Raw genomic sequence first — 25790 nt, 5'->3', positions numbered from 1 at the left:
GGTAGACAGTACACCAATCTATGAGGAAGTACACTCTGAGCAATCCGATACCCTCAGAAGTGATGGATGTGGTATTATGAGGGAAGATCTCAACAACTGACTTGAAACTGTATTCTAAAAGATTGAAGCTATCAGTACATTCAGGATGTCTTCTTTGGGGTCTCAAAGTGAGAAGACAAGTTTTATACAAGTTATTTGAGGTATTGCACCCATGAAGGAAATAACCTGGAATTACTTCTGGTGGCCCAGATTGACCAAGCGGGATTCACTCTGAAAATCAGGAGGTGGGATCTCATCCTGCTGGAGAGGCCGGTAGCAGAACGCTTAGCAGGTATATGCCAATCTCTGGCCAGTTTAATCACTGGCCAGCCTCACAACCTCCCATCGCTAACCTTCTAGTGTCTCCACCCACTTACCACTGGCCTCCCAGACCTCTCCGGGTGAGCTCTAATGTGTCCCCATCATTGTCCAGCCCCAATCTCCCCGACCTGGACAAGACTTCATCACTTAATGGTCAGGTGTTGGAGACAGCAAGTAGGAACAAGCTGCCAGAGGTCCAATTTTGTCTTTTAAAAAGTGTTTAGACAGTTACATGGACACAAAGCTTTGGCTGAGGGCAGGCCAGTGTCTTACACAAGTTCAACATAACCTACTTGCTCTTATACTCAATGCAGCTAATTACCCTACAATACTGCATGCTTTATTAATTGCTCTCTCAACCTGTCCTGCCACATTTAATTATTTTATGCATGCATATTCCATCTGTCCCTCACCCCTCGTAGAGTTATATCCTTTATTTTATACTGTCTATCCATGTTCTTCCTACCAAAATTAATCAACATTTCCCAACATTGAATTTCATTTGCCACTTGTCTATCAATTCCACCAATTTGTCTGTGTCTTTTTGAAGTTCGACACAATCTTCCTCACAGTTCACAAAACTTTGTTGTGTCTCATCTGCAAATTTTAAAATCGTTCCCTGTTCACTAAGGTCTAGGTCATTAATATACATCAGAAAAAGCAAGGATCCCAGTGAGAACCCCAGGCAACTTCACTACAAATGTTCGTCCGCTCTGCAAAACATCCAAGAACCATGATTCGCTGCTTCTGGTCACTCAACAAATTTTGTATCCATGTTGTTACTTTCCTTTTTATTTCATAAGCTATAATTTTGCTAATAAGTCTGTGGGCATGATCTTCCAAAATGCCTTTTAGAAGATCTTGTCAACAGCACTGCCCTTATCAACCCTCTCTGTTGCCTCTTCAAAAAACTCCAGCAAGTTAGCTGAATATAATTTTCTCCTCAAGAAACCCATGCTGGCTTTTCTTAATTAACCTGCATTTATCCATGTGACTATTAATTTTGTCCGAAATTATTATTTCTCGAAGTATCTCCACTACCAAAATGAAACTGGCCTGTAGTTACTAGACTTATCTTTACACCCTTTTTTGAACAAGGATGCAACATTTGCAATTCTCTGGGCTGCTGGCACCACTTCCCAAGTCTAAGGAAGACTGAAACATTATTAGCAATGACTTCGCAAGCGCCACTTGCACTTCCCTCAGTATCCTTGGATGCATCTCATTTGGTCCCAATACCTTATCAACTTAAAGCACAGATAGCCTATCCAATACCTCTTCCTTTTCAAGGCTTGCAGCTTTCTCAGTGAGATGGAAGCTCTTAATAAAAAAAATTACTTTTTCAGCTTTGTAATTACAGAACATTAATCAGACAGGGAAAAGTAACAACGTTGAGCTAGCACAGCAGAAGTATTTGTTCTATTGAATACCCCCTTTACTTGTTTTACAGTGACACAGCGACACAAAGATAAAATTTGCTGAAGGTGATGTATTGCCACGAAAAATAAATCTGAAGTCATCCATTGATTTTAGTTCTGACCAGTATAAATGGATGGGGTAGGGAGAAAATTAGGGACAGAATTTACATTATACACTTCATTGTAGCAAACAATCTATATATCAATCATATTTTTAAGATTGGTAGGTCTTGTTATCATTTTATTGAAAATGTTTCCTCTCAGCCAAATGAAATGCTCAGGCTAGTTACTATGTCTGCAAAGCCATGCAAAAAATATTTTGGGGTTCTGCAGATTTACACAAATTGGTCATGAACAACAAAAAAAATTACCAAATATGTTGGTCAACAGTCCCTTAGCAGTTTTCAGTGATAGATTAGAATTTCAGGTAAGTTTCATTTGTATTTTTTCTGGCTTAAGCCACCTACCCTCTTGAACCCTGGAGCACTTCAGGTTTCACCTTCATTGACTGTCAATTGCCTTTTTGTCTTGTTTCCCCACATCCCAAGCTTTACCCATCTTGCTCCCTGCAAAAGTCAGAGTTCAATTCTTTGAAAGGCCAGTTCTGACATTTCCAATTTTTAAAATCAATTGATTAATCTTTCTGATGCCAACTCAATGTTTTCAAAAATATTTAGTTAGCAAGATTATCTGCATCTTTCATAATTTAAATATTACAAGCGTCTTGACTCCTTTTCTTTGTGCCTTCTCTACGAATGTCATTCTATTATTCCACAAGATTAGCCTCACAGCAAAACAGCAAGGAAGTAGCACAGTGCCACACTTTGACAACAACATTGATATGATCCTAAAGGCAATATGAAAAATCACAGATGTGCTGTTTCCTGCCTGAGGTAGAACAATGAACAAGACAGAGTGCCAAAACCATGGCCAGAAGTGATGGAACAGAATGATTCAAACAGCAACATACCCTGAACATAGCTACAGAGGGAGAACAAATTCAACAATCTCAACTAAAAAGACTAAGCTGGTTCAATAACTGGCTACAAAATTTGGGTACTGGATTCTGCCCTTTTTTTGTATAGTTTTATATATATTGTTTTACCAATCTATTACAATTTTATATAGTGATAGAATGACAGAATGGCTACAGCACAGAGAGGTAATTCAGCCTATTGTGTCTGTGCTGGCCCTCTGAAGGACCAATTCACTGAATGCCACTCTCCTGCCTTTGTTATCTGGCGCTAATTTTTGTTTTTTTTTAATAATCCAATTCCCTTTCTAAAGCCTCATTTGATCCTGTCTCCACCAGTCACTCGAGCAGTGCTTTCAAAATCCTAATCACTCGCTGCATGAAAAAGTTTTTCCTCGTGTCACCATTGCTCCATTTGCCAACTACCTCAAATCTGAGTCCTCCAGTTCTCAATTCTTCCACAATTTCTCCTTATTTATTCTGTACAGGCCCCTAATGATTTTGAATACCTAGAATCATAGAATCCTACAATGCTGAAGGAGTTATAGATAAAAGCTACAAGGAGATAGTTACTCCTAGAAGTAAAGATACTTGGGTGACTGTCAGAAGGGATAAGAAGCAGTCACTGCAGTGATCCCCTGTGGCTGTGCCTCTGTATAACAAGTATACTGTTTTAGCTATTGTTGGGGGACGACTTACCAGGGGCAAACCATGGGGTACAGGTCTCTGGCACAGAGTCTGTTCCTGTTGCTCAGAACAAAAGAGGGGAGAGGAGTAGAGCATTAGTCACTGGGGACTCCATAATTAGGTGGACAGATAGGAAATTCTGTGGGAACGAGACAGACTCGCAGTTGGTGTGTTGCCTCCCAGGTACCAGGGTTATGATGTCTCGGATCGTGTTTTCGGGATCCTTAAGGTGGAGGGGAACCAGCCCCAAGTCCACATAGGCACCAATGACATAGATAGAAAAAGGGATGAGGATGTAAGGCAGAAATTCTGTGTTAGGGTGGAAGCTAGAACAAATAGAGTTGTTATCTCTGGTTTGTTACCTATGCCACGTGCTAGTGAAGAAAGGAATAGGAAGTGACAGCAGTTGAACATGTGGCCACAGGGATGGTGCAGGAGGGAGGGATTCAGATACCTGGATAATTGGGGCTCATTCTGAGGTAGATGGGACCTCTACAAACGGGATGGTCTACACCTGAACCACAGGGGTACCAATATCGTGGGTGGCGGAGAGGAGGGGGGGTGGAATTTGCTAATGCTCTTCAAGAGGGTTTAAACTAATTCAACAGGGGAATGGGAATCTGAATTGTAGCTCCAGCATACAGGAGGTTGAGAGTAGTGAAGTCATGAATAAGGTTTCAAGATTGCAGGAGTGTACTGGCAGGCAGGAAGGTGGTTTGAAGTGTGTCTACTTCAACGCCAGGAGCATCCAAAATAAGGTGGATGAATTCGCAGCATGGGTTGATACCTGCAACTCCGGTGTTGTGGCCATTTTGGAGACATGGATAGAGCAGGGGCAGGAATGGTTGTTGCAGGTTCCGGGGTTCAGATGTTTCAGTAAGATTGGGGAAGGTGGTAAAAGAGGGGGAGCTGTGGCATTGTTAGTCAAAGACAGTATTACAGTGGCAGAAAGGACGTTTGATGAGGACTTGTCTACTGAGGTCATATGGGCTGAGGTTAGAAACAAGAAAGGAGAGGTCACCCTGTTAGGAGTTTTCTATGGGCCTCCGAAACGTTCCAGAGATGTAGAGGAAAGGATTGCAAAGATGATTCTGGAGAGGAGCAAAAATAACAGGGTAGTTGTTATGGGGGACTTTAACTTTACAAATATCGACTGGAAACGCTATAGTTCGAGTACTTTAGATGGGTCAGTTTTTGTCCAATGTGTGCAGGAGGGTTTCCTGACACAGTATGTAGATAGGCCAAGAAGAGGTGAAGCCACATTGGATTTGGTACTGGCTAGTGAACCAGGCCAGGTGTTAGATTTGGAGGTAGGTGATAATGACCACAGTTCGGTTACGTTTACTTTAGCGATGGAAAGGGATAGGTATATACAGCAGGTCAAGGGTTATAGCGGGGGGAAAGGAAATTATGATGTGATTAGGCAAGATTTAGGATGCATAGGACGTGGAAGAGATGGGCACAATTGAAATGTGGAGCTTGTTCAAGGAACAGCTACTGCGTGTCCTTGATAAGTATGTACCTGTCAGGCAGGAAGGAAGTGGTCAAACGAGTGAACTGTGGTTTATTAAAGAAGTTGAATCTCTTGTAAAGAGGAAGAAGGAGACTTATGTCAAGATGAGATGTGAAGGCTCAGTTAGGGCACTTGAGAGTTACAAGTTAGCCAGGAAGGAGCTAAAGAGAGAACTAAGAGAAGCCAGGAGAGGACATGAGAAGTCTTTGGCAGGTAGGATCAAGGAAAGCCCTAAAGCTTTCTATAGGAATGTCAGGAATAAAAGAATGGCTAGGGTAAGATTAGGGCCAGTCAAGGGCGGTAATGGGAAGTTGTGCATGGTGTCCAGAGAGATAGGAGCGGCGCCAAATGAATATTTTTCGTCAGTATTCACACAGGAAAAAGTCAATGTTGTTGAGAATACTGAGATACAGGCTATTAGACTAGACAGGATTCAGGTTCGTAACGAGGAGGTGTTAGCAATTCTGGAAAGTGTGAAAATAGATAAGTCCCCTAGGCCAGACGGGATTTATCCTAGGATTCTCTGGGAAGCTAGGGAGGAGATTGCAGAGCCTCTAGCTTTGATCTTTATGTTGTCATTGTCTACAGTAATAGTGCCACAAGTCTGGAGGATAGCAAAAGGGATAGAAGGGAAGTAGAGACAACCCTGGTAATTATAGACCAGTGAGCCTTACTCCTGTTGTAGGCAAAGTTTTGGAAAGGATTATAAGAGATAGGATTTATAATCATCTAGCAAGGAATAACTTGAGTAGGGATATTCGACACAGTTCTGTGAAGGATAGGTCGTGCCTCACAAACCTTATGGAGTTTTCTGAGAAGGTGACCAAAGAGGTGGATGAAGGCAAAGTAGTTGATGTGGTGTATATAGATTTCAGTAAAGCATTTGATAAGGTTCCCTACGGTAGGCTATTGCAGAAAATATAGAGACATGGGATTGAGGGTGATTTAGCGGTTTGGATCAGAAATCGGCTAGCTGTAAGAAGACAGAGGGTGGTAGTTGATGGGAAATGGTCATCCTTGAGTTCAGTTACTAGTGGTGTACCGCAAGGATCTGGTTTGGGGCTATTGCTGTTTATCATTTTCATAAATGACCTGGATGAGGGCATAGAAGGATGGGTTAGTAAATTTGCAGGTGACACTAAATTTGGAGGCGTTGTGCACAGTGCAGAAGGATGTTGCAGGTTACAGAGGGACACAGATAAACTGCAGCGCTGGGCTGAGAAGTGGCAAATGGAGTTTAATGCAGAAAAGAGTGAGGTGATTCACTTTGGAAGGAGTAACAGGAATACAGAGTACTGGGCTAATGGCAAGATACTTGGTAGTGTGGATGAGCAGAGAGATATCAGTGTCCATGTGCATAGATCCTTGAAAGTTGACACCCAGGTTGATAGAGTTGTTAAGGCGGCATACGGTGTGTTAGCTTTTATTGGTAGAGGGGTTGAGTTTCGGAGTTGTGAGGTCATGTTACAGCTGTACAAAACTCTGGTGCGGCCACACTTGGAGTATTTATTGTGTACAGTTCTGGTCGCCGCATTACTGGAAGGATGTGGAAGCATTTGAAAGGGTGCAGAGAAGATTTACCAGGATGTTGCCTGATATGGTGGGAAGGTCTTATGACGAAAGGCTGAGGGACTTGAGGCTGTTTTTGTTAGAGAGAAGAAGGTTAAGAGGTGACTTAATAGAGGCATACAAGATAATCAGAGGATTAGATAGGGTGGACAGTGAGAGCTTTTTTCCTCGATGGAGATGGCTAGCACGAGGGGATATAGCTTTAAATTGAGGGGTGATAGATATAGGACGGATGTCAGGTGTAAGTTTTTTACTCAGAGAGTAGTAAGAGTGTGGAATGCCCCGTCTGCAACAGTAGTGGACTCACCAACATTAAGGGTATTTAAATGGTCATTGGATAAAACATATGGATGATATTGGAATAGTGTAGGTTAGCTGGGCTTTAGATTGGCTTTCACAGGTCGGCGCAACATTGAGGGCCGAAGGGCCAATACTGCGCTGTAATGTTCTATGTTCTATTTGGCCCATCGAGTCTGCATCGATCACAATCCACCCAGGCCCTTTCCCATAACCCCATACATTTACCCTAGCTAGCACCTCTGACACTAAGGGGCAATTTAGCAATTTAATGTATATCAAGAAGATGATGATCCAAATACCAATCCCTGGGATGTAAAGGAATAAAAACTATAACATATGGGATAGATGCAATAAACTAATTTTTTAAATTATTTTTCAGTAAAACCGACAGCAAGCTGCGTTTTCTAAGGGCAAAGTTGATCAAGCATATACATGGTCAACTTCTTTCACGTTAAGACCATGGGGTCTTTAACCCACATCACCAACTTCCTGAAGAAGTTTGCAATCGCACAGATTGTGAAACAGGACATTCTCAGGGAGTGATGAATTTACTGCAACAAGCATTACTGATAAAGATTATACACATCTAGAAGCCAGTATACTAAGGGTCCTCATAATGACAACTAGCACTAAAATATAATGCCAGCTAGGGTAAGTAAAATCACATTCCGGAGATTATTCTGGTCTCAAGAAACATTCCGATGTTTCTTGGGACCTAGAAACACTAGGTCCCAAGACCTGTCATCTTACTGGATGTAATATGGCCATTACAAAGCCCTAGTTTTTCAAGAGTAAATTCAGAAAAATATTTCTTAGAAATTGAATAGGAAAAGTTTAGAAGAATGAGGGGACATCTCATTGAGACGTATAAGATGATGAATGGGATGGATAGGATAGAGGTGGAGAGACTCTTCCCGCTCTGAAAGGATAATAGGACTAGGGGACACAGCCTCAAGATAAAGGGGGGGCGGTTTAGAATGGAGTTGAGGAGGAACTTCTTCACTCAAAGGGTGGTGAATCTCTGGAATTCTCTGCCCGTTGAAGTGGTGGAGGCTACCTCGCTAAATATTTTTAAGACGCGGGTTGATGGGTTTTTGATAAGAGAGGGGATTAAGGGTTATGGGGAGAGGGCGGGAATGTGGAACTGAGCCACGACAGATCAGCCATGATCTTATTGAATGGCGGGGCAGGCTCGAAGGGCTAGATGGCCTACTCCTGCTCCTATTTCTTATGTTCTTATGTAATTACAATATAAGGATCTTCTCACCAATATGGGATAATAAGGAGGAATGGTCTATTATTGATTGAATGACCATCTTCCACACCACCTTTTAATTACACAACCCCAAAGAATTCATCATAAGTATCTCTACGCAATTTGAAATATTAAACCTCATTAGGGGAAAGTGTGGGAGCAGTCACTTCCATGTGAGATCCATCCTAATAAGTCTCGTATAGTCGGGGATCAAGGTGATATACTTTCACGTTTGATGGATATCTGACTTCTCTCTTAAAGCTTATTAGTTGTATTAAGTGACTTTACTTCTGGGATGCTGTCATAGAAGTAAGAATTAGTTATCTCTTCGGGATATTATGCAAGTGCTGTGATTTATGCGCTATGTAAAACCACCAAGTTGCATTAACTTTCATAATATTAAATATGTTTAGCTAAAAAACTTAAATTGTCTCATGTAAACTTCTCTATCAAACACGCTACAAACCCAAATCCTATTCTCTTTAGTGAAGGAATGATTTCTCAGGACTTCTCACCCAAATGCTTAGGATATCCAGGAAACTACAATGTAGCTAACAAACAGTTGAATTTTAGACTACTGGGTAACACTCCGGACTGACTTTCATGCTTTGGTTGGAGAGACAGCTAGACACTGCAGACCCAAATTATTGTGGTAAAATCTGATTCCCTCTGGCTGAAGTTGAGGAAGTTAGTTTAACGATACACCAGATTCTATTGGCTTCACTTGGAAGCTACAATTGTGAAAACAGGGGAACTTCCTTACAAATGGGCAGCACAGTGGCACAGTGGTTAGCACTGCTGCTTCACAGCACCAGGGACCTGGGTTCGATTCCCAGCTTGGATCACTGTCTGTGTGGAATCTGCATGTCCTCCTTGTGTCTGTGTGGGTTTCTTCTGAATGCTTTGGTTTCCTCCCACAGTCTGAAAGATGTGCTGGTTAGGTGCATTGACCCGAACAGGTGCCGGAGTGTGGTGATTAGAGGAATTTGACGGTAACTTCATTGCAGTGTTTATGTAAGTCTTACTTGTGACTAATAAATAAACTTTAATTTTTTTTACTTCACAAATCTTCCTTCAGTCTGAAAAGCAACTGTTCACCACTGCCCTCTGGGTTTCCTGGCACACAACTAATTTTGTATTTGGTTGCTACTGTCCTTTTTAATTCTATGAGCTCTAATTTTGCTCAAAAGTCTGTTGTACAGTACTTCATCAAATGCATTTTGGAAGTCCATGTCCACCAATCAGCAATATCATTGTCAACAGCTCTCTCTGTTACCTCATTAAAATTGAAGTAAGTTAGTTCAATACAATTTTCTCTTAACAAGTCCATGTAGGCTTTCCTTTGTCAACCTACATTTGTTCAAGTGACTTTGAATTTTGTCTCAGATTATTGCTTTGAAAAGCTTGCCCATCACCAAGATTAAACTGATTATTCTACAATTGCTGTGCTTATTTTTCCACTTTCTTTTTTGAACAAGAATGTAACATTTGCAATTCTCTAGTTTTCGGGCACCACCCCTGAGATTAAGCAGGACTGAAAGATTATGACATGGAGATGCTGGCATTGGACTGGAGTAAGAAATCTCACAACACAAGGTTAAAGTCCACAGGTTTATTAGGTATCACAAGCTTTAGAGCACTGATTATGGTTAGTGCTTCCGCCACATCCACTCTCACTCCCTTCAGTATCCTTGGATACATCTCAGTCAGTCCCAATGCCATTTTCAAATTTGCTGATGACACCACCATAGTGGGTCGGATCTCAAACAATGAAGAGACAGTGTACAGGAATGAGATAGAAAATCTGGTGAACTGGTGCGGCGACAATAATTTCTCAGTGTCAACAAAACGAAGGAGATTGTCATCAACTTCAGGAAGGGTAGTGGAGAACATGTCCCTGCCTACGAAGTAGAAAGGGAGGAGAACTTCAAGATTTTAGGTGTCCAGATCGCCAACAATTTGGCCTGGTCCCCCATGCTGACACTATAGTTAAGAAAGCCCACCAACACCTCTACTTTCTCAGAAGACTAAGGAAATTTGGCATGTCAGCTACGACTCTCACCAACTTTTACAGGTGCACTATGGAAAACATTCTTTCTGGTTGTATCACAGCTTGATATGGCTCCTGCTCTGCCCAAGGCCACAAGAAACTACAAAAGGTTGGGAATGTAGTCCAAACCATCACGCAAATCAGCCTGCCATCCATTGACTCTGTCAATGCAGCCAGCATAGTTAAGGAACTCACACACCCCAGACATTCTCTCTTCCCCCTTCTTCCATCTGGAAAAAGATTCAAATGTCTGAGGCTACGTACCAACGGATACAAGAACAGTTTCTTCCCTGCTGCCATCTGACTTTTGAATAGATCTACTTTGCATTAATTGATCTTTCTCTACACCCCAGCTATATCTGTAACACTACATTCTGCACTTTCTTAAGAACATAAGAACATAAGAAATAGGAGCAGAAGTAGGCCATCTGGCCCTTCGAGCCTGCCCCGCCATTCAATAAGATCATGGCTGATCTGTCGTGGCTCAGTTCCACTTTCCCGCCCTCTCCCCATAACCCTTAATCCCTTCTCTTATCAAAAACCCATCAACCCGCTTCTTAAAAATATTTAGCGAGGCAGCCTCCACCACTTCAACAGGCAGAGAATTCCAGAGATTCACCACCCTTTGAGTGAAGAAGTTCCTCCTCAACTCCGTTCTGAACCGCCCCCCCTTTATCTTGAGGCTGTGCCCCCTAGTCCTACTGTCTTTTTTGAGCGGGAAGAGTCTTTCCACCTCTATCCTATCCATCCCATTCATCATCTTATACGTCTCAATGAGATCTCCCCTCATTCTTCTAAACTCTAACGAGTACAAGCCTAGTTTATTCAGCCTCTCCTCATAGCTCAACCCCCTCAACTCCGGTATCAGCCTAGTAAACCTCCTCTGCACTCCCTCCAAGGCCAAAATATCCTTGCGCAGGTGCGGCGCCCAAAACTGCACACAGTACTCCAGCTGCGGCCTCACCAATGCCCTATACAGCTGCAGCAAGACCTCCCTACTTTTATATTCAATCCCCTTCGCTATGAAGGCCAGCATCCCATTCGCCTTCCTGACCACCTGCTGCACCTGCAGGCTGGGTTTTTGCGACTCATGCACAAGGACCCCGAGGTCCCTCTGCACCGTCGCCTGCTGCAGTTTTTCGCCACGTAAGTAATAGTCCTTCCTACCATTCTTCCTACCAAAGTGGACCACCTCACACTTGCCAACATTAAATTCCATTTGCCATTTCCTGGCCCATTCGCCCAGCCTATCTAGATCCTTCTGCAGACTCTCCACACCCTCCGCACAATTTGCCTTTCCCCCAATCTTGGTGTCATCTTGTTTCCTTTCTTGTTTCCTTCTCAATGAATGGTATGCTCTGTCTGCATAGCATACATGAAACAATATTTTTCACTGCATGCTAATATATGTGGCAATAATAAATCAAATCGAATCAAAGCAAATCAAGTATCAAAGTACAGAAAAGTTATCCAATAGTTCCCTCATCAATTTTAAAACTTTCAAGTGTCTGAACTATCTCCATTTTCACCATGGCCTGGACAAATCCAAACTATTAATTTAATACCTCAGCCAAGTCCTTGCCTCCCTGTGGAAATTAACATTGTGGTCCTAATCGACCCCAGTGCTTCTCTTACCAGCTTTTGGTATTCATATGCCTGAAGGGGTTTTTTTGAACTTTAGGTGCCAGTCTGGTCTCATATTTTCTCTTGGTTTCTCTTTTTTGTTTTTCTTTTCAATTCCCCTCTTGAATTTTTATTGGTGTTAAAACTGAGCACATAAGATCAGACTAGATTTTTTAATCCTCCTGTTTGAAAATGGGGGTGTTGTAAAATCCAGCACATGACCTGCAATCTTCCCACCCTTCTAGCATGCCTCCCTTTTGACAGGGGCAGCACAGGCGTAAAGCAATATTTTGCTTTGATACTACTATGATATTCGAGATATGGTCTTACCAATGCCCTATACAGTTGTAACAAAATTTCCCTACTTTAATACCCCCTTGCATTAAGACTAATATCCCATTTGCTTTCCTAATTACTTGCTGCAGACTAGCTTTTTGTGATTCATGCGGAAGGACATTAAATAATATTATTCTCTCCTATTTGTCCTGGCAACCTCACGTTTTCCCACATTCCATCTTCTAAACTTTTGCCCACTCATTTAACATTTCTATATCTCTCTACAGACCTTTTGTATCCTCCTCACAGTATATTTTCCTACTTTTTTAAATATCATTACGATATTGTTCATCCCTTCATTCAAGTTAATGTAAATAGTTGAGGTGCCAAAACCAATCTCTGTGGCACTCCACCAATTGCAATTTGCTAAGCTGAAACTGACCCACACAGTGTACAATGGGATCCCCATGAGTCAATGTTAGAACCCCTGTCCTTCTTGATTAATATTAATGAATGAGTTCTTGGTATACAGGGCACAAGTTCAAAATTTGTGGATAATAGTAAACTTGGATATTCTATGAACTACGAGGATAATAGTGTTCTAATACGAAAAAACATTTAGTGGAATGGAAAAATAAGTGCCAGATAATTTACTGCAGACTTATTTTGGTAGCAAGAATGTGAAAAGGCACTTTAAAACAAAGGGGGTGTGTAAAGAAAAGGGGTGTGATAACAGATTGAATATGGGGATATGTGTGAATAAATCAGTGACAAGACAGTTGAGAGTTGTTAATACAGCAAATGTGATCCTGGGCTTTATAAATTGGAATGATGTGGAAATGCCGGCGTTGGACTGGGGTAAACACAGTAAGAAGTCTGACAACACCATATTTATAAATAGGGGCATGGAGTACAAGAGCAAGGAAGTTATGATAAATCTGTATGAAACACTGGTTCGGCCTCAATTTGATATTACATCCCATTCTGGGCATCACACTTAAGGAAGAATATGAAGGCATTAGAGAGGGTGTGGAAAAGAACCTTGAGAAGGGTTCCAGGGATGAGGAACTTCATTACATAGATAGATTAGAGAAATTGGGGCTATTCTCCTTTGAAAAGGTTAACAGGAGCTTTGATGGAGACATTCAAAATCCACAGAAATCTGTATACAGTAGACGGGGAGAAAATGTTCCCATTGTTGAAAGGATCAAGAACCAGAGGCACAGATTTAAGGTGGTTGGCAAAAGAAGCAACTGCAACATATAGGGAAAATTTCTTTATGCAGCAAATGAGTAGGAACAGTAAAGCACTTCTTGAAAGTGAAGGTAGATTCAACCGTAACTTTCAAAAGTGAATTGGATCATTACTGAAGAGCAAACATTTGCTAGGCTGTGGAGAAAGTGGTACGAGATGAATTGCTCTCTTATAGAGAGTCAGCAGGATGGGCTGAATTGCCTCTTCTGTGCTGTAACCATAAGACTATAGAAATAGGAAGAGGAGTAGGCTGTTAGGCCCCTCGAGCCTGTTCTGCATTGCACCATACTATGATTCTAAAATGTGTAAATATAATGAAGAATTCGGAGCTCAGAAAAATCCGGATCTCAGGAGAAAGAAAAACTAAAATCTGCACATCACACATTATGTTCCTAACATTTTGATCAAACTTTGTTCAACTATATTTTTTTAAAACCTGCAATAAGGTAATTCTCGTAAGTTTAAAAACTTCTGGATGTTTACCGACAGTGATAAAGCATTAGCAGATTGCCCAATATCATCGCCATTGCACTGTTCGCAGTCGAGGGCCTGGAACTTGGTTGTTGAGTTTTATTGCTTTGAGGTTCGGAATTTCTTTTCTACGATGTTTCTTAGTCCAATTCTCACAACGCTCCTCTGAGAATCGTAACCAACGAGGAAGAGGCAAGAACCAATTAGGAAGAAGAGAACTTATCTATCTAGATTTTACGAGTTACGTATGGTTTGAACACTGTGTGGTGACCCAGTAATACTAAGACATATAATTTTGCTATTTCGCTTTACATATTAGCTTCAGTTTGGGCGTGCGTTAAATGTTTTGGGGGGAGATTCAGAAAACTTATAAAATGATATGCATCTTTAAATCAAAATTTTACGACCTTGTGCTGCAATACGTGTGTATCCAAATTCATACTCGCAATTTTAAGTTTTCTAGCACATGATGCAGTTCCCCACAACACTGCTTCGAACAGCTAAATATTTCAGTTCCCACATAACAGAAACTTACTGGAGGGGAAAAACAATTAATAGAATAGCTTTTGAGATCGCTGCGTGATTGCTAATCGCTTGACTCTGCTTTATCATTATTACCTCAGTTCCATTATCAACACACAGACCCAGCAGTTGCCCGCCCCCCACCACCACCTTAACTATCTTCATTTCAAATAAATCGCTGCTTCTCGCCTCACTCGGATAAAAAAAATCTTCAAATCGCAAGGAATTTAGCTATGTACTCAAAACGTGCATCTTACTTCGTGAAGAAAGACGTCGTTGCCGAATAATGCATTGTATCAATTCTAAAAGGCTGGTCTTGTTACAAATAAAAGCTACACTGTATTCACTTTCACTGCATCTCTGTGAGGGTGACAGGCACGGGGGAGGGGAACGCCGCTGACATCACTGCTGAATGACGCTAACCTTCTCCTCGAAGTGAAGGAGCAGGACACTGAAGCAACAACCAGGGAAAAGGCGTTCCTGAATCTGTCTTATAATAATAACCACTGTCACCGCCGCAGTATGCTTAATTGTTAGGCAAAAAGAGTTAATAATTACCCAGATTTCACTTGCATGTTAACCATTTTAGCACCACGGTAGCGTTGTATAATGTCATGTATCTTATTTTCAGGTAATACAATGTTAGCAAATCAATATATTTTACAATCCGCCCTTTGCTTTAATTCTATCGACAAATACTCTGTATTGAATATTTTACAATAAGAAGTGGTTGCATGAAAATGGTTTGCAAAATCAATTACGTTAGAAATGGTATGTACCATGTGTCACTCAATGCTACCGTGTCAACAACCACATATTCAACTTCACTTTATATATCGGTGATATCAAAAAGAATCAACGGACGCAAGTAACTTAACGATTATGATAAGCTATGGAGGACACCGTTTTTAAAGGAATATGCTTACAATGAACCTCTGTCAAACATATAATCGCTTTTAATTTTCCCTAAAACATTTTCTCAACCAGAAGCTCAGCAGGAAGGGACTGGTCTCCCTACAGGATTACAACTGTTCACTGCGATGTTGTGGAAAGACAGACCCATCTGTAAGCCATTGCATTTTGTGGTATAATGTCACCTCTTTTGGATATCTCAATGCAAAAAAAACTCCCAGAAAACCTAGCTCTATCTAGTAAATAGAATTACAATTCGAGTCACTATTTCTAAACAGAAACTTCTACCGCCATTGGTCTGACCTTGGAGCAGTGAAAAGATAACGTCAATTTCGCATACTCAAGCATCTTCATCAACAAGCAGCAAAGATTACCTAGAGCCAAGGCTAAGCAGCAATACATCATGGGCAAACATTCCTTTAGCTGGAAAAGTACATACGTGATTAGTTTTCCAACCATTTCAAGAAGACTAGATTTTTTAAAAAATTGTTCATATGATGTGGGCATCGCTGGCCAGCCCATGAGAAGATGGTGGTATGCTGCCTTATCGAACTGCTGCAGTCCTTTTGCTGTAGGAATAGCCACAGTGCTGGTAGGAAGCAATATTTATATTGGGTGGTCCAGTTCAGTTTCTGCTCAATGGAAAATCCCATGATGCGGATGACGGAGAAATTCATTGATGACAATACCACTGAATGTCAAGGGGAGATGGTTGGATTCTCTCTGGTTGGAGATACTCATTGAATAGAGTTTATGTGAATCACAGAATTGTTACAGCACAGAAAGTGACTATTTGACCCATTAGACAGGATTTTCCAGCTGATCTCATCCCAAAACCAGAAAATCCCATCTGAAGTCAGTGGACCCTTGCATAGTCTGCCTCCTGCCCACTACAATTCCCATGGTGGGCGGAACAGAAAAATTTCCCCATTGTGCTTGCATCCGCTCTCCCAAATGAGCATCATGATTTAATACCATGTACCTGCCTTTTCCCCATCCCCTGTACAATGTTTCTATCCAAGTAATCATCTAATGCCCTCTTGAATGCCTCAGTTGAACCAGCCTCCACCATATTTCCAGACAGTGCATTCCAGACCCAAACCACTTGTTGAATAATAAAGTTTTTTCTCACATCACATTTGCTTCTTTTGCAAATCAATTTAAATTTCTCCACCTTTTTGAAGCCATACCTAGCAGAAACTAGGATGATTTTGGTTGATGGAAGTCAATCATCTCAGTCGCAGGCATTGTTTGTGGAGTTGCTCAAGGATGTGTCCTAGACCCACCCATCTTCAACTGCTTTATCAATAATAAAAGGCAGAAGTTGTGATGTTTGCTGATTACACAATGTTACGTGCCATTTGACAGTTCTCAGATACTGAAGCTGTCCATGTCAAACTTCCTTTGATAGTACCTTCCTAAAGTTCTGAATGGGGCACCAATCAAACAGCTGCTTGAATCAGACTCCTAGTTGTACCTTAAAAATGGTGGACAGACTTTGGGAAGTCAAGAAGTGAATCACTTGCTGCAAAATTCCTAGCCTCTGAACTACTTTCATAGCCCCAGTATTTAAATGGTCGATCCAGTTAGATTTCTGCTCAGTGGTGACCCTCAACATCAATAGCAGGGAATTCAGTGATAATAATGCTGTTGAATGTCAAGCCGAGATGGTTAGACTCTCTCATGTAGGAGCTGATCATTGCCTGGCACTAATGTTACTTGCCACTTAGTGGCCCAAGTCTGAACATTGTCCAGGCCTTGTAGAATGCAAATACAGAGTGTCTCATCATCTGTGAAGTTACAAATGGAGACAAACTCTGTACAATCATCATCAAGTATCCCCATTTCTGATTGTACAATGGAGGGATGGTGATTAATGAAACAACTGAAGGTTGTTCTGCCTAACAGGATCGTAATAGGATGCCCAAAGGTGGCACAGTGGTTAGCATTGCTGCCTCACAGCACCAGGGACCTGGGTTCAATTCCCAGCTCAGGACACTGTCTGTGTGGAGTCTGCACGTTCTTCCCATCTCAGCGTGAGTTTCCTCCGGGTGCTCCAGTTTACTCCCACAATCTGAAAGACATGCTGGTTAGGTGCATTGGCCATGCTAAATTCTCCCTTGGTGCACCTGAACAGGTGCCTGAGTGCAGCGACTAGACGATTTTCACAGTACTTCATTGTACTATTAATGTAAGCCTACTTGTGGCGCCAATAAATAAACTTTAAACAAAGGAACACCTGCAACAATGTCCTAGGACTGAGATGATTGGCCAGTACCATCTTCCTCTGTGCTCAGTATGACCTCAGCTGGGGAAAGTTTTCTCGATTCCCACTGACTTCAGTTTTACTCAGTCAAATGATGTCCTGATGTTTCTCAATTCTGGAATTCAGTTCTTTATTCCACGTTTGGACCAAGGCTGTAACGGCTGTGAAATTGAGTGGCTGTGAAATTGATGCAACCTAAACTGAGAATCAGTGAGCAGTTAATGCCAAGTAAGTGCCCCTGATAGCACTACCAGAGCATTCCAACATTTTGCTGATGATCAAGAGTAGATTGAGGGAGCCAGATTACATTTGTCCTGATTTTTATGGACAGGACATGCCTGGGCTATGTTCTACATTGTTCAACAGACACAAATGTTGTATCTGTAGTAGAACAGTTTGACTAGGGCCTCACTTCTGGAGCATAAGTCTTTATCATTACAGCCAGAGTGTTATTGGAGCCCATAAATGTCCAGTGCGCTCAGCTTCATAACATAGAGTTGGCTGAAGACTGGCATCTGTAGTGGTTTCCTCAGGTGGAAGCTGAGATGGATCAGCCACTCAGTACTTTTAGTTGAAGATGATTATAAATACTTTTGCACTGACATTCTGGGCTCTGTCACCAACCAGGAGGAGGATGTTTGTGGAGCCACCTCCTCCCATTAGTTAATGGTCTACCATATTTCACAACTGGATGTGGCAGGACTGCAAGAGCTTTGATCTGATCTGTCAATGTGAGAAAGCAAGGGTTGTATTGCAACTAATTAAAGATTTCTGTTCTGCTCTAGCTTCACGAGCAACCTCAGCACATGCCAAAATGCACCTTCATAATCTTCCCCTTGTCTCTTGCTTCATCTCCTCCAGATGTATTTATCATTCCATAGCACTATGCTGGATCTACTAAAATAATAGAGATTGCAGTCGAACCTCTGGTTCAACCAGAAATCAGAAAGATTGCCCATGCTAGTAGCATACGGGCCTCAAAGCGCCAGGGATCCAGGTTCAATTCCTGCCTCAGGTCACTGTCTGTGTGGAGTTTACACATCCTCCATGCCTTTGTGAGTTTCCTTCAGGCGCTCTGGTTTCTTCCCACAGTCCAAAGATGACCATGGTAAATTGCCCTTTGGTGTCGGGGGACTATCTTGGTAAATACATAGGGTTATGGGGATGGGGCCTGGGTGAGATTGTGGTCAGTGCAAATGCGATGGGCTGAATGACCTTCTTCAGAATTGTATGATTCTACGAATACCTGTATACTTACTTTAAAGGAGGCATGGGCTTTGTTATATGTCTCTCTGTGGTACTGTGCTGAGATGATGCAAAGATGTCATCAGCTAAAGCTTCGTGGATCAGCTTAATCAGCAAAAACAGCAATGAACAGCCTTGATTCCTACTGAATCAGCTGTTCACTTACTGCCAATAGGGGCAGAATAGAAGATTAATGAAGAATATAGTCACCGTGATTACATTCTGCATACTTGCCATTTCACATCACAAACCAGCTGGACATTCATCAGCAAGTGGCCTTTGAATGCACTGCTGAGGCGCTCGTGCAAGGACTAGCTGAGGGAGCTTCCCATCTACTGGTATGCGCAAATCCCATCTTGGGGAGCTGCCAGCCGATCAGATTGAGCAGCACAAAATGCTGGAAAACCTCAGCAGGTCTGACAGCACCTGTGCAGAGAAACTACAGTCAACATATCAAGCCAGTAAAAATATAGAAAGTAGGAGGAGTAGGCCATCCAGCCCGTCGAGCCTGCTCAAAAAGGAGTGGTCCACTTAATAGGGAACTCCAGGACCACCCCATATACTTCTCTATCTCCTTCTGCTACTGAGAACAAGACAGAGCAATTGGATAGTAATATGAATAAACTGAGAGGAAATTTTGACATGTGTAGCAGTTATGACTACTCAAGCCCATATTCAGGGAGGAAGCAACAGCTTTCCCAAAGGTACAATGACCCCCAGCCACTATGGAACAGGACAAAGGCCTGCATGAAAGAGCAAGGCGTTCCTCATGAGGAGTGAGGTTCTGACTGATGATGTCAATAAACCATGCTTACTTACACCAGTTGCTATTAGCATTGTCCGCACCCAACACCATGAACACCATACATTGGCATACAAGAGCTGCTTAATGTTAAACAGTTTTAGCAGTAAAGAGACAGTTACATTGCATTTAAAGGAAATGCATTGAAACCCCATGTGAAAAATGTTCCAATGATTGTTTAGTCACCTGTCATGATGATTATCCTCGATGGTAAAATAATTTTGGGCATTGATGTCCTGAAACAGCTGGGTTGAACATCAATTACAGTCAGAATTGTAAAGGAGGTATTGAATAGTTGAAATATCAGATATTCACTGTTTTTGCTAATAAAAGGGCTTCCTTGTATAAGCACTCTGGTTGACGTACAAAAGTGTCTGTCAGATGATCCATTCCTACTCATCTGCCTTCATCTGCAAGCTTAACTGGGGGCAATTGCAGAGTAAAGAAAAAAATAATGGCCTTTCCCACCCCTTTGCCAGACAATATCCCATCCCTAATGAAAGTTATCTGTATACTAATGATGTGATTCATTCAGCCTTTAGGCATCTTGAGGACAGGCACATTTATGACCAACTTTCCAATTTCGCCCATTTGGAAACTGGATGTCTGAACCAGCTGATAACTTCCGTGTGGTGGCACCAGCTGATCACTTTGACCCCTACCCCGGATTTTGTCACAAAGATCCAGAGAAGGTTTGTGGAAAAAAACTGTACAGGGTCACTGCTGAGGTACTGTGTCTACTGCTATGGGAGGATGATTAGGTGCTGGTGTGCCTCTAAACCAGTGTTGACCTTCCACCTTCAGACCCTGCAGTGATACCTCTACATTGAGCTCCCCCCCAGATGGTGTGCCCTGTTGAGGCATTTGTTCTGCCAGGTGCACGGTCTGAACTATGATGTGCAGCTCCTGTTCATAAGTCTGGCAGGTCTTCATAATTCCTTGCAGGGGTTGCCCATCTTTTACCAGAACCTACTTAAAGTCTGGAACATGGTTGCCTCACACCGCAGCTCTGGAGTAGCAGCTGCTGTCAGGGAGCCGCTGCTCAGGAATCCACATCTCCACCAATATCCTTTCAGGTTGCTGGTGAAGGGACAGGCTGTGGCTGCCAGGGTGGCCAGAATCAGGGGTGTGGTGGGTGGTTTGCCCATTTTGCAATCTTGTGGAGCCTACGAACAATGCACATGTAGGCTGTTTTGGACTGCACTCCCCTTTTAGTTATTTAAAAAACCTTCTGTTACAGTTTTGTTTGCATTTCAGCCCCACATTCATAATATACAGTCACCAGTGCAGAGAGAGGCAGGGCAGAGGAAGACCTCCCCATGAACCTGCTTCTGGGCCTGGCCAAATTTGCCACCAACAGATCCAAGCAACGGGGACTGAAGCGGTCATCCAACCTGATTGTCTGCCCAGTCTGACGGCGACATTCGCGGCCAGGTACCCCCGGAGAGGAAGTATGCGGTGTCCACCAGCATAAACGGTCATCTGGATTCAAAATGTCAGCTCTTTTCTCTCCTTACAACTGCTGCCAGGCCTGCTGAGATTCTGCAGCATTTTCTCTTTTGGGTCCACTGGCACATGTTGAGGTCTTCTGTACTCAGTGGGTGCTACAGGGATTTGGGGTAACTTATTGATCTCATTAATCACATTTTACTTTGAAGGTTTAAGTTTAATTTGGGATTTTTTTTGTTGAAGACTTTAAGGGGCTGCCCCTTTTACTTTGTCCGTCAGTTTGTTTGATTTAGTTTAATTGGTTTATACGATAGTGTTGGAAACCGAGTGTCAGCTAGAGACCTACCATTTATTATCAATGCTGAAATAGGCAATGCTTAAAAGATACCCTAGCATCAGAGAAACCCAAATCCTACTCCAAGATATCTTCAGACTTTTTTTCTCATAGCTGGACCTGTTGCAGGAGAAGTTACCTTCCCGACAGTCTCCATAAGATCTAAGTTCAAACATCATAAGGTCAAAATTATTCAGTGATTATCTCTCCCAGTACTAAAACCACTCATAGTTCTTTCCTAGGCTTGATGGGATACTGAAGTAATTTATTCCAGGATTTAAAGAAGTGGACAATCCTTGACAAATCTCTGAAAGGAAAGCATTACAGATACTTCTCTGTTGGATCCTGACCAAAATTATGGCTGTCCTAACTGCTCTTCGGAAGTTCAGATTGTCTCATGAACATATGGTCTGATATTGCATATGCCATCAATATCATTCTAGCTCTCCCTCTCTATCATAAAAAATTGTACCATTCTTCTGAAACCTTTCACGCATGGACAATGGCCCCATAAGAAAGCAGTGATGTAAAATGAAACAAGGAGTGCTGGAAAAGCTCAACAGGTCTGACAGCATCTGTGTAGACAGAAAGAATGTTAATGTCTCAAGTCCATTTTCCAAATTGGATCCAGAGCATTAACTCTTTTTCTTTCTTTACTGATGTTGCCAAACCTGCTGAGTTTTTCCAGCACTTTTTTGTTTATTTCAGAAATCCAGCATCCAATATTTTGTTTTTATTTTAGTGATGCAGGTTACATGACTTGTCTCCCCGACGCAATGAAACCATTTCATCTCTTGGTGTCTTCTATAGAGCTGAGCCTGATAGTCATCCTCTGCCGAAAACATAAATTGATTGCAGCAGATTACATATGCATCTCATATTCTACAAGGAGCAGAAACAGCATGATTGGCATGCAAGCGCCACCTTCTGAAATGCTTTTAGGCCACCTGAATCTTTACTTACATAACCAGCTTACAGAAAATCATCACCCATTTCCCACACACTGCATTGGATCTGTCTGTTGATAAAACTTGGGGATTTACTGGTCCCTTTACAAAGAGTGAGAACATGGATATCACTCTAAAGCAAACCACTCTTTTGCCAATAATGATGGCTGATGAAGGTCATCCTCACAAGTGTCCTCTGCTTTGATCAACTTTGAGTCATATTCAGTACTTTGCACACCCATTAAAGAGGTGCCTAATGTCAATGTTGGAGACTCACAATACCAGGTTAGGGATTTTCTTCACACATGACTCACAATAGTCTTACCTGAATGCACCATCAAGCTCAAATGTTCGACATTCATCTAGGTATACCAAAAAAATGGCAGTCCTAACTGCTGTCCAGAAGTTTACATTGTCTCATGAATATATGGTCTAATATTGCATACACCATCAATGCTATTCTAGTTCTCCCTCAACCACAAAAAATTGCACCATTCATCTGAAACCTTTGGTGATGAAACATGGCCCCACCTCCTCTAGCAGGCCCAAAAAAACATCAGGCACCATGTTATACTGGGAAGGTTTCTGTCAGCCAGTAAGATGATTCCACGTGTACCCAAAACCAGTAGTCTTCAAGTGGTGTATCGCAAGAACCATGCAAGTGTGCTGCAGTCTACTGCAAGAATGCTAGGTTCAGAGGCAGAGGCTGTGGGGCAGACTTCAAGCCCCAAATTTAGAAACACAATGTGTTCAAAGCACCAATCCCTAAATCTCTGGACTGCTCTCCTCTCCTCTCTCTCCTTCCTCCTCCAGTGAATGAATCCTACACTATTGGGACCTCTGGCCATGAGTTCCATTACACCCAGTCTCTGACCCACATGTTCATATATGCAGCTTAAAAAGCCCATGTATTGGCAGCTACGGCATTTCCTGATGTCCTTGGGTTATCAGTCAAGCCTGGGGAGCTCCCTCTGTACAGAAATAAGACTGTCGCGATCAAGGCAATCCTCAGATTTCCCATTATGCTCCACAAAAAGGAAGTACATTCCAAATTTTTTTTTGTGCTCATGATCTTGATGCCCAGACTCTTCCTTTGGCTACTTCCTTAAAATAGTACTTATTGCTTGCTAACTACAAGTGTAAGATATGTGACTATGGTCAAATCATGCTCCAAAAGTCATGTTCAGGAGAAATCAAATATTCAAAAGTTGATATCTCCATTTTCAGAAACAATAAAACCAAGCTTATATCCTTTGATTCCACTTCAATCCTCTTTAGGTTACAATAACTAACTTTCTCAATATCCCAAACTGCCCTACAGTTTGAACATTTTCAGCTAATGTGGTTTGGAGGACAAGTTTCAAATTGCAGCCACCACTGACCCTGCATAGGTGACAGGAAGTGAGTGGGAGTCAACAGTTCATGACCCTTCATCTCCAGCACTGGTAACCTCATTAAAGATTCACTCCTGTCAAATTAATATCAGACTTATGTGAAACATACATTATAAAATCACTTGTTATTCAATATCTTTATTTTATCTAAATAAATACAATCTCATGGATCACTCACTATCAAACTAGGAATGGAATATCATTCTGTGGAGTCAGGATACGAGGACAGAGTCTGGTCTTATTCCTGCTCTTTCCAGTCCTTGATCCCAGGACAGTTAAGGAGAAAGGGATCCAGGGTTTGAGTGAATGTGACTGTTTTTTCCAGGGCAAAGTGCCACCTCAAGGATTCAACACTCAAAACCATGTCAGAATCTGCCAGTGTTACAAGAACCACTATAATTTTGTAACCCTATACTGGACAGATCTATGGATCCCATTTTTTGTGTAATTTTTTACTCCATTCATACAGTTACAAAGCCAATGCTCAGATTGGACTAGACAGAGCCAATCTATTTCTTGCTTGCTCCAAAAACCAAATTCAAATTCCAATTAAATCCAATTCATTGTTTCCACTAGAGAGACAAACAAGATCCAACCTGACAAAATAAGGCATTGCACCGCATCTTGGGCTTGATCTGACACTTGATCTTAGCCAAAAGGCCGAGAGCTGATACTACAATCAACAAAGCACTGCCATACTTTGCCTCCTGTCGACTCTGCTTACTAGTATCTCTACTCTGCACCATGGATATTGATAGGAAATGAGACCCTGACCATGGTTTTATGAGCCACAGGTAAGAGATTGTGACTTAATAGTTCAAGTTCTACCAGAGACAGCCACATCACTTGAGCACCATAATGAACATCATTTATTACTGAGCTTTCTGAGATTTCTCCATGTTATGTGAGAGGTAAGGTGGAGAATGAGAGTTCACAAGTTCACGGCAAGTTCTGCTATCATTGGTCACCAGGATAAATACAGTTGTTTTTTTATCCCCACTATTTTACTTGTTGATAATTTACTGTGAAAGTTTTTGGAACTCTGGGAGGACAGAGAATGTCAGATGTCAGACTTGAATTGAGAGAGTGACTTTAATCCCATCAGGTGGGCAGAAGGAGCAGTTCTATTTGGTCTATTGTTTCTATGGATCCTACTTTTGTGAGCATCCGTCCCAGTTTCTTGAGGTGCAACTGATATTTTCGAAATAAAACTGTTGATTCAAGGTCAGTTCCAACTTATTCCGCACTATACATATTTAAAGATACTCAAAGTCTGACTTCCAATCTTGAACTTTATTTTATCAGCCTTTGCTCAAATTCTGCAGAACATTCCACAGAAAATCACTAACATGCACAAGAAAATGCCTGCGAGTTTCTTCTTGTGATACACGTAAAACATTGCTGGATTAGCTTTTAGCTGAATAAAACCTGTCTTCAGCAGGATGGACCTAACAGAAATACCACATCCTTGACATATCACTGAACTCATAGACATGCTTGTTTAATTTTCAGTTTACCTTCTATATCACCAACTTCTTTAGGTGATTTCAAAAAGCACTTCCCTTTGAACTTTCTCACTCTACAAAAATGAAACTTTTGAATCAATTTGCCCTCCCAGCAATATGTTGTTTAAAGAACTAAGATAATCTTCAATTTCACTTTTCCTGGAATGGGGAGTTTTATTTCAGTTTGTGGGACATGGGTATCACTGGCAAGGCCAGCATTGCTGCCCATCCCTAATTGCCTTCGAACTGAGTGGCAGTTAAGAATCAACCACATTGTTATGGGTCTGGAATTACATGTAGGCCAGGGTGGGGAAGGACGGCAGATTTCCTCCCCTGAGCCAGACGAGTTTTTACAACAATCGACAATGGTTTCATGGCTATCAGTAGATTCTTAATTCCAGATATTCACTGAATTCAAATTTCACCATCCACCGTGGTGGGATTCAAACCCAGGTCTCCACAGCATTACCCTGGGTCTCTAGATTAATAGTCCAGTGACAATACCACTATACCATTGCCTACCTTTATACACTCTGACATTTTGATCACCAAATCTTTCTTCAAAATCCCAAGCCACTTGTCTAGCTTTAGCCTTATATATGCGTCATCAGGAAGCACCTTTTCTGTGTAATAAGGCTGGCTGGCAGGCGGGCTGAAGCTGTCTG

General features: G+C 41.8%; 1 protein-coding gene across 3 annotated transcripts in view; it reads right to left on the bottom strand.

Annotated features, from left to right (window-relative positions):
* The window catches only part of LOC145346677 (nucleolar protein 4-like), a 374023-nt gene that overhangs the window by 219865 nt on the left and 128368 nt on the right, over positions 1-25790 (bottom strand). The window contains exon 1 of one of the 3 annotated variants that reach the window (XM_080194264.1): positions 14529-14598. The exons of the other annotated variants lie outside the window; for them this stretch is intronic. The gene's annotated coding sequence lies outside the window, so the exon portion shown is untranslated. Of the gene's footprint in view, positions 1-14528; positions 14599-25790 lie in introns of those variants that run through there. 3 annotated transcript variants of the gene reach the window in all.

The sequence above is a fragment of the Carcharhinus amblyrhynchos genome, chromosome 8, assembly GCF_965287045.1.
Source record: "Carcharhinus amblyrhynchos chromosome 8, sCarAmb.v2.hapA, whole genome shotgun sequence".
Taxonomy (NCBI): domain Eukaryota; kingdom Metazoa; phylum Chordata; class Chondrichthyes; order Carcharhiniformes; family Carcharhinidae; genus Carcharhinus; species Carcharhinus amblyrhynchos.
This window is presented reverse-complemented; position numbering and strand designations above follow the sequence as displayed.